We start from the raw sequence: 18,435 nt of genomic DNA on the forward strand, positions 1-18,435 counted from the left end.
GTGAGCCAGCTGGCTAAAGCAAGCCATAGAGGATGCAATTTCCTTTCCTGCAACCACAGGTTTCACAGTAGGGTGCCCACTGCACATTCACGAGTAGCACTGCACTTTCGGAATGGTTGCGTAGTCTTCTGGGACCTGTTACATGTCCCAGAAGACTATGGGGAGGGATGGGGGAGGACAACTTCTGCTTCCGATTGCCTAGGCAAAGCGGGGAGCGGGGGACCAGTCTTTAAATGGGAACTTCCCCTTTTGGGTGGAGCTCCTCTTTATGTAGCTGACTTAACAATCTTATTTCAATGGATAAAGAGTAACAGCAGAGAAGATATGCTTATCTTTATTGGAGGAAATGCTGCTTTAGGGTAACTCTTGTTTTGTTCATATAACCAAACAAAAGTCTGGGTGGATTAGAGTTCAGATCGGCTGGTCAATCCATTTAGCAGATACAATTCGCCAAAAGCTTAGAGTAACCTTTTCTCAATGCTTTTACTCTGGAGGAGCCCTTGCAGTATTTTTCATGTCTCAGGAACCCCTGCTAAAAATGATTATTCTACAGCTCACTATACAGTACATTGACTTGATTAACAAAAAAAAACAATTGTGGGCATAAAATTGTGAAAATAGAGTTTAGCCTGAAATGTTAACTTTTTGAGGGCCTACTAGAAATGTGCCCATACCCCCAGTTATCCCTGTGAGAACAATGCTGTAAACTGACCCAAACTATCTTTGAAGACAGTTTTACTAACTGTAATTTTAAGAAGCGATTTGTATAAGAGTTTGGGTTGGCAACTAGTTTGGAGTTCTGCTATAAATAGGTAATTCTGCTCAAATCTCATCCAGAAAGCCCATTTTCTATCCTTTGTGTTGCTACACAGAGAGACATTCTAGGAAAGGTTTACGTTTAGTTTTGAAGTGGAGAATCCTAAGGAAGGTAACACATTATCTATGCTTAAACATGATGTTTTTGGAGTATTAATGCAGAATCAGATATAAACTGTAGATAGATAGATAGATAGATAGATAGATAGATAGATAGATAGATAGATAGACAAATAGAAATCAATCATTTGTACAAACTGACGGCAGACTCCTGGCTCCCATATCGTCAGGATATGCTAACCAGCAAACTGAGTAACATTTATTGTGGTTGCCAAGGAAACCTGGTCCAACTCCGGTTTCTAAGAAAAGAAAGCTGGGAAGTTACAGTGTATACTGCTTAATGATGAGTTGTCGCTGTCTGTGGGACTCTACTGACACTCTGTGGCCAAACATAGCGCTCTATGATGGAAAAGGACTGATATAAAGATTATTTTGATTAAGTGAATCAGAAACTGAACCATCATCAATCACAGTGTTAACTTTAAACAGGCAGTAGAAGTACATTCAATATATGATAATTAGTAACTGCAGCTGTCATATATAGAGCTCATGCACACTGGATGTTTTGAATGCTGATGTTAGGGGTGTCTGGCATTTTATTTTTCTGTTTCTAAAAGCCCCTGCATGTTAGCCTATGTACCCATGCACACATTATAGGCATTTAGAGGCAAAAAAAACCCCACTGCCAGCGTGTCCAGGAGCAGCAGCGTTTTGGCAGAAAAAACGCTTGACACATGTAAATGTGTTTAAATGCATGTCAACGCTAGGCACATTTAGAACTTGAGTGCTAATTAACGTCAATGGCCAGAATAAATAAATATTCTGGCCAATGAAATTTATTTTTGCCCAAGCTTGTTGTGGCTAAACGTGTTACACGCATTTACAAAACCAAGTGATGGTTTGGCCCCACAGAGCCCTGATCTCAACGTCATGGAGTGTGTCTGAGATTACATGAAAAGACAGAAGGATTTGGAGCAGTTTACATCCACAGAAGATCTGTGGCAAGTTCTCCAGGATGTTTGGAACAGCCTACCTGCCAAGTTCCTTCAAAAACTGTGGGCAAATGTACCTAGAAGAATTGATGCTGTTTTGCAGGCAAAGGGTGGTCACTCCAAATATTGATTGTTTGAATTTCTCTTCTGTTCATTTACTTTTCATTTTGTTAATTGATCAAAATTTACTATTTACATTTCTATTTCTGAAACCATTCTTAATTTACAGGATTTTTTTCACACCTGCCTAAAACTTTTGCACAGTACTGTATGTGAACGTCCAGCTGTAGCAACCAATGTGGGCTGCAGAGAACCAAGCAGACTGACACACCTAGAGGTATAATATAGTGATAGGGTCACTTTAAAATGAATTATTATTATTTTAGATTTTCACATCACCTGTGAGTCTAACAATGCAAATCCAATGATTCTTGCTGCAGGAGTCTGCTGTCCAGCTCTAATTACAGATGTGAATGTGCCCTAATTGTTTTAGTAGTACTAGAAGCAGTCATAATGATTCAAAAAGCATCATCTTTTCATTTATTTATTTCAGGTACTTATATGGCGCCGTCAAATTATGCAGCGCTTTACATATATATTGTGCATTCACATCAGTCCCTAACCCTCAAGGGGCATACAATCTAAGGTTTTCCATTATATTTTACAAAATAAATGTTACAATAAGGATCAACAAACAAATGCATAAAACATTTGGAATGGCAAGAACAGATAATTGCATAGCAACTTTTAAACTGCAAAAACAAGATACAGCGGGAGTTTAACCCTGCTCATAATAGCTTGCTATCTACAGGGATATGAGAGCAGAAGAAGGAGATAAGGCAACAAGTACTGTAAGCTATATTTAACAGCATATGCCTTGTCAAATATGTGGTGGAAAATACAGTGGCAGATCAGTAACAGAAGGAAATGTCTTAGACCAGCTAATAAAGCATCTAAAGATATGAGTATTATTAGTAGATATAGTATTAGCAACAGAAGCTGTAACAATATGAAAAGGATCATCTTTCATGGTGTCATATAAAGTAAGTATTAATACTGTATAAAAGGATCACAAAAGCAGGTAAAAAAGATAAAAACACAAGATGTGATGAGTACAGACAATCACATAGTAAAAAAGAAATACAAAAGGAGTGATAAATCAGGAATTAAAGGTAAGCTTTTATCAATAACAATTGAAGATTTGAAGTATGAATTAGTTGAAGAGCACCAAATGACATACAGTATGAAATGAAATTTGATGGTTTACATAGTTGGAAAATGCCAAGTGACATATGGAATGGAGTTCCAGACAAGAGGACATGACAACTCCAGAAAGAAACAGTGTGATGACGTGACTAGAATAGAAGGGAAAGTCAAATATAGGACAGCGTGACAATGAGGAGGCTACATTTGGGTTAACAAGGATAACTGCAGTTTATATGATAGATGGAAGTGCTCATTATCAAGAATGTCAATTTTTATATTTTAAGATTATCAAGGATTATCATAGTTTCAAGGACTTTGAAACACATTAGACACTGATTAGAAAAAAATAGCGTATGATACTCCATGACTACTTCAAAATAAAAATTTTCCATGTCAAGCTAAAGAGATTTTGATGAATCCAAAAGAGTTGGAAGAGCACACAAGGAAACCATCTGGTCCATAGAGTATATAATCAGCTTCAACTTGTCCCTTCCCTAGCCATGCCCTCTGATGTGTTTCACCCACTCATGGGCTTAGCCGTAGACTAGGACTAAGCCAGCAAGTGAGTGAATCGTATTACAGAGACGTGGCTAAGAAGAGGATAAGCTGAAGCCAATTTGATACTCTATTGACCACGTGGTTTCCTAGTGTGCACTTCCATGTTTTTAGAATGTATCATTATAGGGGACAAGATGGGCACCTTTGGATGCTAGCAGCCGCTCACTAATTCACAAGGATGTGAACTTAGAGCGTTGCTTCTCTGTTCTTTTGGGTCACAATAGGAAGATCTTGAATTATGTTTATAATGCTAAAGACAGTTAGAGAGGTTAATAGGTAGGAAATGTACCATTGTAACTGTAAATCCACTGGCTTGCCATCTATGTACAGGACCTGAGAGGGTTATTAAACTGCAACAGAGGAAAATTAGGTGACCACATGTAAAACGTAGCACTGCTCAAATGCCCTCTGTTCATCCTTCTGTCCGTTCTCCTTCCACAGTCCCCTTGAGCATGTCTCAATCACATCTTATACCAAAATTAGAGGGTGCACACCACACATACAGTCATGGCCGAAATTGTTGGCACCCTTGATATTTCTCCAGGAAATCATGTATTTCTCACGAAACGTATTGCATTAACACATGTTTTGCTATACACATGTTTATTCCCTTTGTGTGTATTGGGACAAAACAAAAAAAGGGAGGAAAGAAAGCAAATTCGACATAATGTCACACAAACCTCCAAAAATGGGCTGGACAAAAGTATTGGCACCCTTTCACAACTGCGGATAAATAAGAATGTTACAAGCATGTGATGCTCCTGTAAACTCACCTGGGGCAAGTAACAGGTGTGGGCAATATAGAAATCACACCTGAAAGCAGATAAAAAGGAGAGACGTTCACTTAACCTTTGCATTGTGTGTCTGTCTGTGCCACACTAAGCATGGACAACAGAAAGAGGAGACGAGAACTGTCTGAGGACCTGAGAACCAAAATTGTGGCAAAATATCAACAATCTCAAGGTTACAAGTCCATCTCCAGAGAACTAGATTTGCCTTTGTCCACAGTGCGCAACATTATCAAGAAGTTTGCAACCCATGGCACTGTAGCTAATCTCCCTGGTCGTGGACGGATGAGGAAAATTGATGAAAGATTGCAACGCAGAATAGTCCGGATGGTGGATAAGCAGCCCCAAACATGTTCCAAAGACATTCAAGCTGTCCTGCAGGCTCAGGGAGCATCAGTGTCAGCGCGAACTATCCGTCGACATTTAAATGAAATGAAACGCTATGGCAGGAGACCCAGGAGGACCCCACTGCTGACACAGAGACATAAAAAAGCAAGACTACAGTTTGCCAAAATGTACTTGAGTAAGCCAAAAGCCTTCTGGGAAAACGTCTTGTGGACAGATGAGACCAAGATAGAGCTTTTCGGTAAAGCACATCATTCTACTGTTTACTGAAAACGGAATGAGGCCTACAAAGAACAAAACACAGTACCTACGGTAAAATATGGTGGAGGTTCAATGATGTTTTGGGGTTGTTTTGCTGCCTCTGGCACTGGGTGCCTTGACTGTGTGCAAGGCATCATGAAATCTGAGGATTACCAAAGGATTTTGGGTCGCACTGTAGGGCCCAGTGTCAGAAAGCTGGGTTTGCGTCCAAGATCCTGGGTCTTCCAGCAGGACAATGACCCCAAACATACGTCAAAAAGCACTCAGAAATGGATGGCAAAGAAGCGCTGGAGAGTTCTGAAGTGGCCAGCAATGAGCCCAGATCTAAATCCCATTGAACACCTGTGGAGAGATCTTAAAATTGCTGTTGGGAAAAGGTGTCCTTCCAATAAGAGAGACCTGGAGCTGTTTGCAAAGGAAGAGTGGTCCAAAATTCCGGGTGAGAGGTGTCAGAAGCTTATTGATGGTTATAGGAAGCGACTGATTTCAGTTATGTTTTCCAAAGGGTGTGCAACCAAATATTAAGTTAAGGGTGCCAATACTTTTGTCCAGCCCATTTTTGGGGTTTTGTGTGACATTATGTCATATTTGCTTTTCTGCCTCTGTTTTATATTTGTTCCAATACATACAAAGGGAATAAACATGTGTATAGCAAAACATGTGTTAATGCAATACCTTTTTTGTGTGAAATACTTGATTTTCAGGAAAAATATCAAGGGTGCCAACAATTTCGGCCATGACTGTATATACCATATCTTCTGCTAAGCTAACAGAGGCTTCAGCTACAGTCCTCATATTTTGGCCATGCTCTGAAATGTGTCAGAGGGGCATGGCAAAGATGTGGGGAGTCTAGTTGAAGCCTCTGTTGATGCGGTTGATCTATGGGGTTTGTGCCCCCTTATTTTGCTATACAGAAAAATTAGGTTTTATGACGTGTTGGACAGGACTGAACAGGAATAGTGCCCCATTATTGGTGTCACTGGAAGAAATTATGCCCCATTGTTGGTGTCAGTGAAAGCAATAGTTCCTCACAGTTGAATAGTGGAAGTGGGAAGAATTATGCCGCACAGTTGGTGTCAGTTAAAGTAATGGTGTCTCATAGTTGGTGTCAGTAGAAGGAATAGTGTCTCCTATAAGTGGGAGGAATGGTGCCCCAGAGGCCAGATAAAGGCAAGCAAAAGACCACATCTGGCCCTCCGGCCACAGTTTAGAGACCACTGGGCTTGATACATTTTCTTCATGTTCATAAATTATAATCAATAAATATAAAGTGATTTTATAGAAAAAGGAGTCGAGTATGATATGATAACTGTTGTCTCATGATATCGTTGTATTCCAGAAGACGATCCCAAACATACTGCTAAATAAGTTCAAATGTGGTTTCATGAACAGTAGAGTGAGGTAAAACTTGGCTTTACAATCAATATATCCAAAACCAGCTGAACCTTTTGTCAGTGGCTCCTACTGCCACTCTGTTAATGGAAAAGTGAATTGTGTCAGTGGTCCTATAAGACAATGCGTAACTGAATGATTAGACATTGAGTAAATATATTTGGTCTATCAACAAAGGTGCAATGTTGGAATCAATAATGCAAAACAGGGTCAGAATGGCAAAGATATTGCACATACTGCAAAATAATACAAAATGATTTTGAAAGCTGTACAAACATGGACTCTTCACAGCAATGTCTCAATCAGGGTAACATGTGGCAAAGCATCTAGGTGAAAATCACTACTTCAGTCAAACAGTTTAGAACACAAGGGCGTTCCATTTTTTTCATCAGTTCAGTCACGTTTTTTCAAAGAAAAAAATGGGTGAGTTTACATCCGTTTTTTCATCCGTTTACATCTTTTTTTCCATCCATTTTTAGTCATCAGCTGTCAGCGGAGTTCCCCACTGACAGCTGAATGTTAAAAAAAAAAAAAAAATTGCTGGCAATTAGAAAGTCATTTAAAAAATGGTGTGGGGTCTACCCCCTCCATCCACACCAAGCCCTTCAGATCTGGTTTGGATATTAAGGGGAACCCCCATGCCAAAATGTAAAAAAAATGGTGCGGAGTTCCCACAAAATCCATATCAGACCCTTATCCCAGCATGCAGCCCAGCAGGTCAGGAAAGAGGTGAGATGAGCAGGCGCCCCCCCCCCCCGAACCATACCAGGTCACATGCCCTCAACATGGGGAGGTGCTTTGGGGCGGGGGGCTCCCCCCCCCCAAAGCACCTTGTTTCCATGTTGATGGGGACAAAGGTCTCTTCCCCACAACCCTGGGCTGTGGTTGTCTGCGGGCAGGGGGCTTATCAGAATCTGGAAGCCCCCTTTAGCAAGGGGGCCCCCCAGATCTCGCTCCCCATGTGAATGAGTATGGGGTACATAGTACCGCTACTCATTCACAAAAAAAAAGTGTAGTGTGAAAAAAGACAGGGGACAGTCTTTGAGAAGTCCTTTATTACTGATAAAGAAGGAAAATAAAAGAATGTCCCCCAAAGTAGATCCAACGTCAATCACACTGCCCGCTGCTGCCACCCAAAAAAAACAACAACACAAAGGCTCTGCTCCCAATCCTGGCTCCCGACGTCTGACTTCTCTGCTGGCTTGACAGTTCTTAAATATGTAAGGGGTGGGGCTATCATGTATTTGTCCCCTCCCCCTTGTGACATCATTGACCCAGCATGCCCCGGTTGATGATGTCACACGGGGTGGGGTCACACGGGGATGTCACCGGGTGGCACCGCCCCTTACATATTTAAGAACTGTCAAGCCAGACGAGCAGCCAGACAGCCGGGAACCATCGTCGTGAGTGGAGCCTTTGTTTTTCTTTTTTCCGGTCAGCTGCGGACATTGGATCTACTTCTTTTATTGTTTTATTTTCCTTCTTTTAATAAAGGTCTTGTCAAAGACTATCTCTTTTTTCACACTACACTTTTTTTTGAGAATGAGTAGTGGTACCATGTACCCCATACTCATTCACATAGGGGAGGGTGGTGGGATCTGGGGGCCCCCTTGCTAAAGGGAGCTTCCAGATTCCTATATGTCCCCTGCCCGCAGACCCCAACAACCATAGCCCAGGGTTGTGGGGAAGAGGCCTTTGTCCCCATCAACAGCACCCCCCCATGTTGAGGGCATGTGGCCTGGTATGGTTCAGGAGGGGGGCGCTCACTCATCTCCCCCCCTTCTCGACCTGCTGGGCTGCATACAATCCATTGACATCCGTTTTTTGTATGTTCCAGGTTTTTTTGTGGAAGAAAAATTGGGTTTTCTTCTGTTCAAAAAAACCGGATTTTAACAGATGCGGACATTACTGGATATAAAAAGATATTCATCCGTTTACACCCGCAAGTCCAGAGAAATACATGGGGGTCCATTTTTCATCCGACAGATGAAAATCGGACAGGTGAAAATCGGACATACGGAACGCCCATGTGAAAGGACCCTTACTTGTGTTTATCCTTATAAACAACACCCCTCTGAGGTACAAGGTATATCTGTTAACACAAGCAAACAACTGGAGGGATTCAAGGCCCAAGGAATGAGAGGGGCCCCCCAGTGCCAGATTTATAAGGGGGCAAAAGGGACAATTGCTACGAGCCTCCCCCCTGCCAGTGGGCCCCCCTAGACTTCCTTTGTAAAACAAATGTAATAATTATAAAATTGTTTTTATTATTGAAAATATTCACAAAGTGTTTGTAGGTGTCAGGATACGGAACAGTTAAGCCTGACTTCAAAAGACAAAGAAAAGGATGAGGTCTTCTGGAAAATGTTTTCCATTTCAACATCTCCTATTACTTTAATATTCAAGATGTTTGTTTTAACCGATTGCCTGCCGCCCTATAGCAGAAATACTGCTATAGGGCTGTGTATTTATACTGCATTTCCAGTTGGGTCGCGCGCACCACTCTACCTACACCACCATTTGCAGCTATGGATGTCAATCACCGGGTCTCAGCTGGCGATTCCCCGTCGGCACCTGGTAATCATTGGGGAAAGCTGACGGGACAGACCTGTGTGTAAAAAACACAGAATTCTCTCTTGTCAGCATGGACATGCTGCTTTGTCTCTCTCTGAACAGCAGAGAGGTTGAAAGCAGCATGTCTCCAAATTAAAACACACACAACACATAGGGGTTTATTTACTAAAGCTGGAGAGTCCAAAATCAGACTCCCTTCTGCATAGAAACCAATCAGCTTCTAACCTCAGCTTGTTCAATGAAGCTTTGGCAATGAAACCTGGAAGCTGATTGGTTTCTATGCAGAAGGGAGTCTGATTTTGCACTCTCCAGCTTTAGTAAATAAACCCCATAATGTCAAACACAGCACACATTAAAATATACACAGCACACAGTGAACTCTTTGAGTGCCTCAGATGTTAACCCCTTCCTGCCCAGTGTCATTATTACAGTGTCAGCGCTTTTTATTAGCACTGGTCACTGTATTAGTGTCACTGGGGATGTCAGTGACAGTTAGTCAGTTCCCACCCAGTGTCAAAATACCCGTCACAGTCCTGAAGTCCCGCTATAAGTCACTGATCGCCGCCATTACCAGTATAGAAAAAATAAAAATTCCAATATATATATTGCCATTTGTAGATGCTATAACTTTCACGTAAACCAATTAATTTGCACGTATTGGGATTTTTTTTAGCAAAGACATGTCGCTGAATACATTTTGGCCTAAATTTATGACGAAATTTGATTTGTAACATTTTTTTAATTGATATGTTTTATAGCAAAAAGTCAAAAATATAGTTTTTCAATAATTTGTCCTGATATAAAAGCTATAGAAAGTGCAGCCACCTCTACACAAGTCTGTACATGTCTCGAAGTGTATCCCAGCATAACACTCATCAGTATCAGGACAAATTATTGATGTGAATGTTTTACAACTGCAAGTTTATACACTGCATGTGTACACATTACAACACAACTCTTGTCTGTGAACTTATAATAAAGAAAAATAAAATATTCCTGAAATTATTGCATTAAAACCTGCATTATACATTTCTCTGTAAGCTTTCTATCAACCCCTCTCCTTGCTAACATGATGTTTCAGGAAAGTGATATACAGCCTGGGGAAACTAATACACAACCACAATCAGAGCTTCATCCAGAGCAGGACTTCGATAAGAGAGAAAAACGCTTAAGGAATCCATCTTGGAAAGTGCAAGAAAATCTTAATGCTGATAAGTCAGAATTGCTGTCTAATATTAATGACTTATGGTCTAATACTGTTAAATGCATGTCTGCTCTCTCCCAACAATCTCATGAACCATTACAACTAGAGGGCGCTATCCAGCAATTGAATGTTGCTTATGAGAATTATCAAAGACTGTGTGTTAAATATATTGTTCTGAAAAAACGCTACAACTCTCAAGGGTCATTGGAAGAATTAGGAAGTTTTGAGGAGCTCAATCTTGAAAGAGACAATTTAGTGGTGTGAACAAAGACAAAGGCAGAAGTGAGAATAACACATCTCCATGAATCCAGATCTTCTTGCTCTGCGTCTGCTAGACTTTCCTCAAAATCTTCCAAATCTCTACAATCAAGATCTTCTACACTCAGTCAACAACTAATAAAAGCTCGTGCTAATGCTGAAGCTTCTAAAGTTCAGGCAGCTTTCGCCCAAAAGAAAGCAGAATTGGAGGCTCAGGCCGCACATCAGAAAGCAGAAAGAGAGGCTCAGGCCGCACAAATGGAGGCTCAGGCCACACATCAGAAAGCAGAGAAAGAAGCTGAAGCCACACGTCAAAAGGCAGAAACTGAAGTTTTGTAAAAACAATGTGAGCATGCCACAGCCATGGCAAGGTTAAGGGTCTTAGAATAAGCCGCTAGTGAAAACAAAAGAGACAGCAATTCCATACACTCAGTTGTATCTTATGTCTCAGATTCTTCACACACCTCTCCAGAATGTCAACTTCCTGTCACAGCAGCCAAAGTACTCAATCAAAATCTCTTCTCTGCACCTACTGTACCTCAAGACGGTTTGCCCTTATATCCTCCAATACATCAAACTGCAACATCTCAGTTATCCGCAGACACTGGTGCGTATTTAACAGACCATCCATCATGCTTTGGCATGAACAGAGTACCTCCTAGCAAACGCACTACTCTACAAACCAACAAGCCAATGGACTTTAAGCCAGCTCCAGCATTGAATGCCTTAGCAGCAACATATGTTCCCAAGTCACTCCACGTAAGTCCACCAACCGTCACAACCAGCTCTGTTCCACCTGCAGTCATGCACCCAAAATATGAAAACACGGACATGTCACAGTTTGCTAAATACATGCTCCGCAGAGAACCTGTTAAGACAGGCCTCACTAAGTTTGATGACAAGCCTGAAAATTACAGAGGCTGGAAATCCACTTTTAAGGCCACAATGAGTGACCTAGACATCAATGCCACAGGGGAATTAGATCTACTCATTAGATGGCTAGGTCCCCAGTCTACTGAACACATCAAAAGGCTCAAAGCAGTTCATATTGACAACCCTACTGCAGGCCTTAATGCTGCTTGGGGCAGACTTGAACATACCTTTGGCAGCCCAGAGGCCATTGAAGATGCTTTATTCAAAAGGTTGCAAAGCTTCCCAAGGATTTCTGCTAACGACAATCTAAAGTTTCAAGAACTCAGCGACTTTCTATTAGAGCTTCAACTTGCTAAGGCTGACATCACCTTACCTGGTCTCAGTTACCTTGACACCACTCATGGCATCAAATCTATTGTTCTTAAGCTACCATATGGAATACAAGAAAGATGGACAGCACTTGGATCAAAGTATAAAGAAGAACATAGAGCTGCCTTTCCTCCTTTTTCCTACTTCTGCGAGTTCATCAAAAGAATTGCAGACACTAAGAATGACCCAAGTTTCTCATATGGGGACTCTAACTCTGTCAGTACACTCTCACTAAGACCTACGAGCACACGTATGTTGCACAGAGACCGTAGAGGTTCAGCGTTAGTGAAAAGGACTAATGTTCTACCTGCACCTGCTACAGTTCTTGAAAAGACTGATCAAAACAAGAGAATTGAGGACCCAAATCGCCAGTTTCCAATACATAACAAACCACATCCACTTAAGAATGTATCGGCTTCAGAAAGAAAACCCTCAAGAACGTAAGGAACTTTTGAAGAAATTTGGGGTTTGCTACAAATGCTATGCTTCCACAGAACACTTTGCAAAGGACTGTAAAGCAATCATCAAATGTATAGAGTGTGACAGTGATGACCATGTGCAAGCTCTTCATCAATATTCGCACAACTCTACTATGCTCACAAACAATCTTCCTGAGGCAATGCAAGGTGGGGAGCACCCAGATCAAGCAACACCTACCACCCCAGTATTCTCTACATGTACAGAGGTCTGTGGAGAAGGATTCTGCGACAAATCCTGTGCAAAGATATGCTTGGTCCGTGTATACCCGAAAGGTCAACCTGAAAAAGCCATATTCTGGATGATCAGAGTAACAGATCTCTTGCAAGAACACAGTTTTTTGAACTGTTGAACTTAACTGGAGATGCTCTGCCTTATACTCTAAGCACTTGTTCCAGTACTACAGAAGTCTTAGGTAGGAGAGCTAGTGGTCTTGTAGTTGCTCCTCTGAATGACAATGTGGAAATATCTTTGCCCACTATCACTGAGTGCAACCAGATTCCAAGCATCAAAGAGGAGATCCCTACTCCTGAAGCTGCTTTCCACCATTCTTACTTAAGGCACATAGCCAACCAAATACCAGCCCTCGATGAAAGTGCCGATATCCTGCTGTTACTTGGTCGAGACATCCTAAGGGTGCACAAAGTTTGTCATCAAATCAACGGTCCACACAATGCACCATATGCTCAGCATCTGGATCTAGGATGTGTCATCATAGGCAATGTCTGCCTAGACAAGGACAGGAGGTCCTACTCAGTCGCTTCCTTTAAAACACATGTCTTAAATCGTCACATGGACGAACAACTTATTCCGCACAACGACTACATAAATATATTGTGAAAGAAAGACTGTTTTAAAAAGGTGCACAACAGCACATCATACAAGACATAAGAAAGCTCTTAATTTCTGGGATGACAACATCGGCAACACAGTGTTCGAGGTAACCACTAAAGACAATGAGTTGGCATCTACCATAGAAGACAAAGAATTCTTGAAAACCATGAGTAAAGAGTTCTACCAAGGTGATTACAACAGTTGGGTAGCACCACTACCATTTCGTACCCCAAGAAAGAGACTACCAAATGACAGGGTACACGCAGAATCATGGTTTGTTTCTTTAAATAGCAGTTTGAACCAGACACCTGGGATGAAAAAGCACTTTATGGACTTTATGCAGAAGGTGTTTGAGAGAGATCATGCTGAGCCTGCACCTTCTCTTATGGAAGGAGAAGAATGTTGGTATCTACCATGCTTTGGTGTCTACCATCCTCTCAAGCCTGATCAGATTAGGGTGGTCTTTGACGCAAGTGCTCGTCATGAATGTGTCTCCCTCAATGACAATCTTCTCACTGGGCCTAATCTGAACAACAATCTCATAGGAATTTTACTTCGCTTCAGACAAGAGCCAATTGCTGTTATGGTTCACATTCAGCAGATGTTCCATTGTTTTATTGTCTGTAAAGACTACAGAAACTTCCTCAGGTTCCGATGGTACCGCAATAATGATGTCAACGATGAAGTCGTTGAAGGTACATGTTTTCGGTAACAGTCCTTCTCCTGCAGTAGCAATTTGTGGACTGCGGAAAATAGCTCAAGAGGGTGAGAAAGAATTTGGATCTGATGCAAGACAGTTCATCTAAAGGAATTTCTATGCAGACGACAGACTCAAGTCTCTGCCCAATGAAGAAGAAGCTATTGACCTTCTTACCAGAACATGCTTGCCACTGCAAACCTCAGACTTCACAGAATCATCTCTAACAATGACAAGGTCATGATAGCCTTTCCTTCTGATGACCATGCTGTCAGTGTGAAGAAATTCCAACTAGGATCTGACCTTTCTGTTACACAACGTAGTCTTGCATTGCTTTGGAATGTTAAACAAGACACATTCACATTTCAAGCATCAGCCTGTGATAAGCCCTTCACAAAGCGAGGAGTATTGTCTACAGTAAACAGCATTTATGATCCGTTAGGTTTCATTACGCCTCTCACCATTCAGGGTAAGATACTGCTGAGACAACTTACTTCTGAAAGATCAGACTGGGATACCCCCTTACCCAAGGAGAAACAACAAAGGTGGGAATCCTGGAAACAGTCTCTAAAAGCATTAGAACAACTCCAGATACCATGCTCTTACACCCAAGCATCCTTAAAGAACGCCACCAGAAGAGAAATTCATGTCTTCTCAGATGCTTCCAAGGAAGCCATTGCTGCGGTGGCTTATCTTTGAGCTACGGATCCCAGTGGTAAAGTGGGTGTAGGATTTATCATGGGCAAGACCAAGCTCACACCAAAACCTGCACGTACTATTCCAAGGTTTGAACTTTGTGCAGCTGTGCTAGCTGTGGAAATTGCTGAGCTTATAGAACTTGAAACAGATGTTGAAATAGACTCCTTTGACTTTTATACAGACAGCAAAATAGTGCTAGGATATATACACAATCGCACAAGACAATTCTAAGTGTATGGCGGCAACAGAGTGGAACACATAAGGAAGTTCTCTACGCCTGAACAATGGCACTATGTTCCCACTAGCCTCAACCCTGATGACTGCGGCAGTCGTGCAGTACCTACTACTGCATTTCGGTACACATCTTGGCTATATCCACCATGAAAGAAGGTTCTGTACATCTTTACTTTAGGCCTATAAAGGAACTAGTACTTCTTTTGCCCAAAGAGAAAGACAAGTCATCTACTTGATTTAAAGGGAGATGTTCCTGGAAAGAATCTCATTGTTCATATTGGACTTGTATTAAGTTTATTTTTATGGAAATCAAAGATTTCAATGGGGAGTGTCATGTTTCACATGACTGTCATGTTGACTGTCATATGCCGTTGGATGTTTTTCTGTGTTTTGTCTCTGCTCCTCCCCTTCCTGTAGTTTGGCTGGTGTTGCGTGGATAGCCCTCCCTCCTTCCCAGACATGCATTGCAACAGCCTCATGGCAAGAAGCAGAAACAGTATGTTTTTTCGATCTATCAAATGTTTATTGTTGTAAGATTCTCTCAGTTTATGGAATAAACTTCACAAGATCTGCAAGATATCATTCTGATTCAGTCACTGACTGTGGACCCCAACTGAGGTTAAAGTTATCGCTATCTCATCACAACTGTAAGTTACAGAGATCACACTATCAATGCTTAGATTGGACACACAGAACACGTGTCTTGCACCGAGCGTATTAGTGAAGTCGACTGCTAACCAGTGGGTTTTTTCTCGGCCTTTTGGCTAAGATCAAGTGTAGTATCTGTTCTTATCAGTGTCCAGTGGGGGTGCTCCCGACCATTCTAGTTTACGGGGATGGTTGTTGTATAGTACCCTCACTGGTATGATGGGGGTCCGGAAGGCTAGTACCGGAGGGACAGAAACCAGGGAGCGCCATGATTCGTTCTGGGGCCTTGGGAGTAATTCCTCTGGGGAGACCGGAAAGACCCAGTACCTCCTGATCTGAGCATGCTACCTTGGTCTGGCCTGGGGCTGAGGAGGCAAAAAGTCCGCAAACTCAGTGCCCCCTGAGGAGACGCGCTCAGGGGTGTCACTAGTAACACTTGGGTGTGGGACCCCACGGTGTGAAAATGACACATGGTCACTGTTTTTACACTCTTTTTTGCACAGCGCCCTAAGGACCAGGCCTTTTGGCTAAGTTCAGGGCAATTTTTGCTACAGGCCTCAGGGCCTGGTCTGTGCACATTTCGGCACGGTACCATTTTTATTATTTTTTTACTTTATCTTTTACTTTATTTATTATGCACTCCCACGTTTGTCACTTTTTCTTTGCCTTATGTGTGTGTTTCACGGATGGAGGGTGTGGGTCCTCGGGCCTACCCTGAAGTCTAGGGGGAGGATGTGTGGCCATACGGTTCCTTCCTCCCCTGATCCCTAGAGGGCTCTTCTTCGGGAGAGCCCCCTTGCCTAGTACTGAATGTCCGGCTTCGGCTTGGCATAGGGAACGGTGGTCCACCCGGCCTTTTGGTCAGGAGGACCAAGTGGGAACCTAGTCCCCGTCAGGAGCTTCGTGCCCCGGGGGATCAGGGACAGCGGTCCAAGCCCCTTTCGGGGTAGGACACAGCACACCCCTAAGTGCACGTTTTTCGTGTGGTGTTTTGCACTTGCACTTTTTTGCGGACACTTACGGGTTTTTTCGATATAGTTGCACGTTTGCGGACTTAAAAAAAAAAAAAAAAAAAAAAAAAAAACAGTGGGTTTTTTCTGTGTTCTGAATCCTTTGACCAGACTTCCCACAAGTGATTTTCTGTTTCCCGAACCTTTCAGCCTCTGGATCCCTACACACCACCTCTTGTGTGCCTGTGAAAGACTAAGTGTTCTGTGTCTACTGGCTGTGGAGAGCAGTATCCTCCAGCTTATACAGTTTGATAAGCTAGTTTAAAAATTTGCACATCCTAAGTTCAGGAAGAAAGACTTTGTAAATATCGTAGTGTGATGCATAACTGTGATGTATTACTTGCCAGTTCCAATTACCCGTGTAGTGTGTGTTCAAACAAAATTCAGTCAAGTGTCCTCTTTGGAATCTAACCTATATTTTTTTAGTTCACTTTTTTATTCATCATATAATTTAATTTCTATGTCTAGGGCCCCCCGAACTTGAAGTGCCCCAGGACCCCCAAGGTCTAAATCTGGCATTAGGGCCACCACACTGAAACTGGAGTACATTAGTAGTAATTGAGGATGGATAAACAGCAGTACACCAGTATAGAAAGATAGGAATTATTTTTCACAAATTTCCTCTCACCTGTTTCCCAGAACAGTAAATGAAGGGGAATCTTGCTACAGAACAATACAAGAAAATACATGGACGGAAAAATAAATTGAAAAGAAAAATACAAAAAAAAGGCTATACATACATTTTAACTGTGTACATTAAAAGGTTCTTCTGCACTGGGAGCCTCAACTCAAAGGGATGCCTTATTTCATACAGAAAGCTACAAGTTGTTGTGAACTGTGACATAGGAATTGAAATGGTTTACAGGTACCTGGGGTGAACATTGTATAATACTATACAATATATTGAGTCTTATCATGATTTTTAGGGTATTGTATAACATATTCTGATATTGGTAATCTATGTTTTATTATATATTATGAAATATTCATGTATTTATTTTTTACAACTACTAAATAGGTTGTTTTTTTCTGCAGTATATTCTAACATTAGTGCTTTATTCCTATGGGAGTTAGCACCCCCTTGTGCCCTTTTGCCGTAATGCAGAGTATAATAATCCTGGTTATCATTTGGATATTGAATTGCATTTTCATGGGTCTTTTATTTCACCCATCTATTATATGTAGCATTAGTCTGCAATCCTTGTCTTTATTTGACTCCTGATGTAATGATATAAGTTTTTGGTTGTACCACTCAATGCTGGTAACAACCGTTTTCTATCAGGAACTGCATGTGTTTTTTATCCTACGGCAAAATGGCGTCTATGGATCCGCGCATGCGCACTCCATGAACTTCGGCAAAATGGCGGCGCCGTACTGCGCATGCGCGAGCGCCGCTATTCGGAATAAATCAGATGGACGTCTGTCATGCTCTGGTTGGTATCCCCTCTGATGATGTGCTTGGGCACGAAAGGCCTTAGGAGGAACCGACAGAGCATGACGTCATCTTCCACCCGGAGCCACGAGACAGCCCCGTGGCCATTTTAATTAAGGGTCAGTACCATTGCTGCGTACTCTGCTTTGATACATGTACAGTACACAGCCTTACTACCCTGTTTGTCACTTCAGTTTTATCCAATAAATCTGTTTTAAATACTACACTATGGGCACCTGTTTTTTGGTTCCCATTGGGAGCTAAATCCATTTGCAGGATCCCTGTAGTGCTCACCTATCACCACCAGAGGGACGGAGCTTTTGGATTCTGGCTGATAACCATACCACCTTTAAGGGGACCTCCGGATCTCTGATATATCTTCCCAGGCTGATTGATCCACAGATTGGAGTTTACCCTCTCCATCTACTCTAGGATTCCAGGAGATATTCATTTATGCGCATTTTCCATGCGCGTCCGGTGAGTGCGCACTCTTTCCATTGCTTCCTGGTCTTCATCAGCTATTTCTTGGGACTATATATTTATATTCAGTTAATAACTACGGACTATTTGCTTTTTGCACTTATTTTTCAGCGCTGCACTCTGTTATTATTCTGTTTTTTATGGGTACACTGTGATTACCTTTAGTGCTATAGCTGCTTGGTCAGGAGCGCTCACTTTATATCATTTTTATCCATTGTATAATACTTA

General features: G+C 41.9%; 1 protein-coding gene and 1 pseudogene across 3 annotated transcripts in view; one reads left to right on the forward strand and one right to left on the reverse strand.

The window, feature by feature from the left end:
* SMPX (small muscle protein X-linked) overlaps positions 1-18,435 on the reverse strand; it is a 128,467-nt gene that overhangs the window by 36,611 nt on the left and 73,421 nt on the right. The window lies entirely within an intron of this gene.
* On the forward strand, positions 15,382-15,496 carry LOC149442495 (U2 spliceosomal RNA; annotated as a pseudogene).

This window comes from Staurois parvus, unplaced genomic scaffold (assembly GCF_062004578.1).
Source record: "Staurois parvus isolate SC_StPar_1 unplaced genomic scaffold, SC_StPar_1.0 ptg000884l, whole genome shotgun sequence".
In the NCBI taxonomy this organism is placed as follows: Eukaryota; Metazoa; Chordata; class Amphibia; order Anura; family Ranidae; genus Staurois; species Staurois parvus.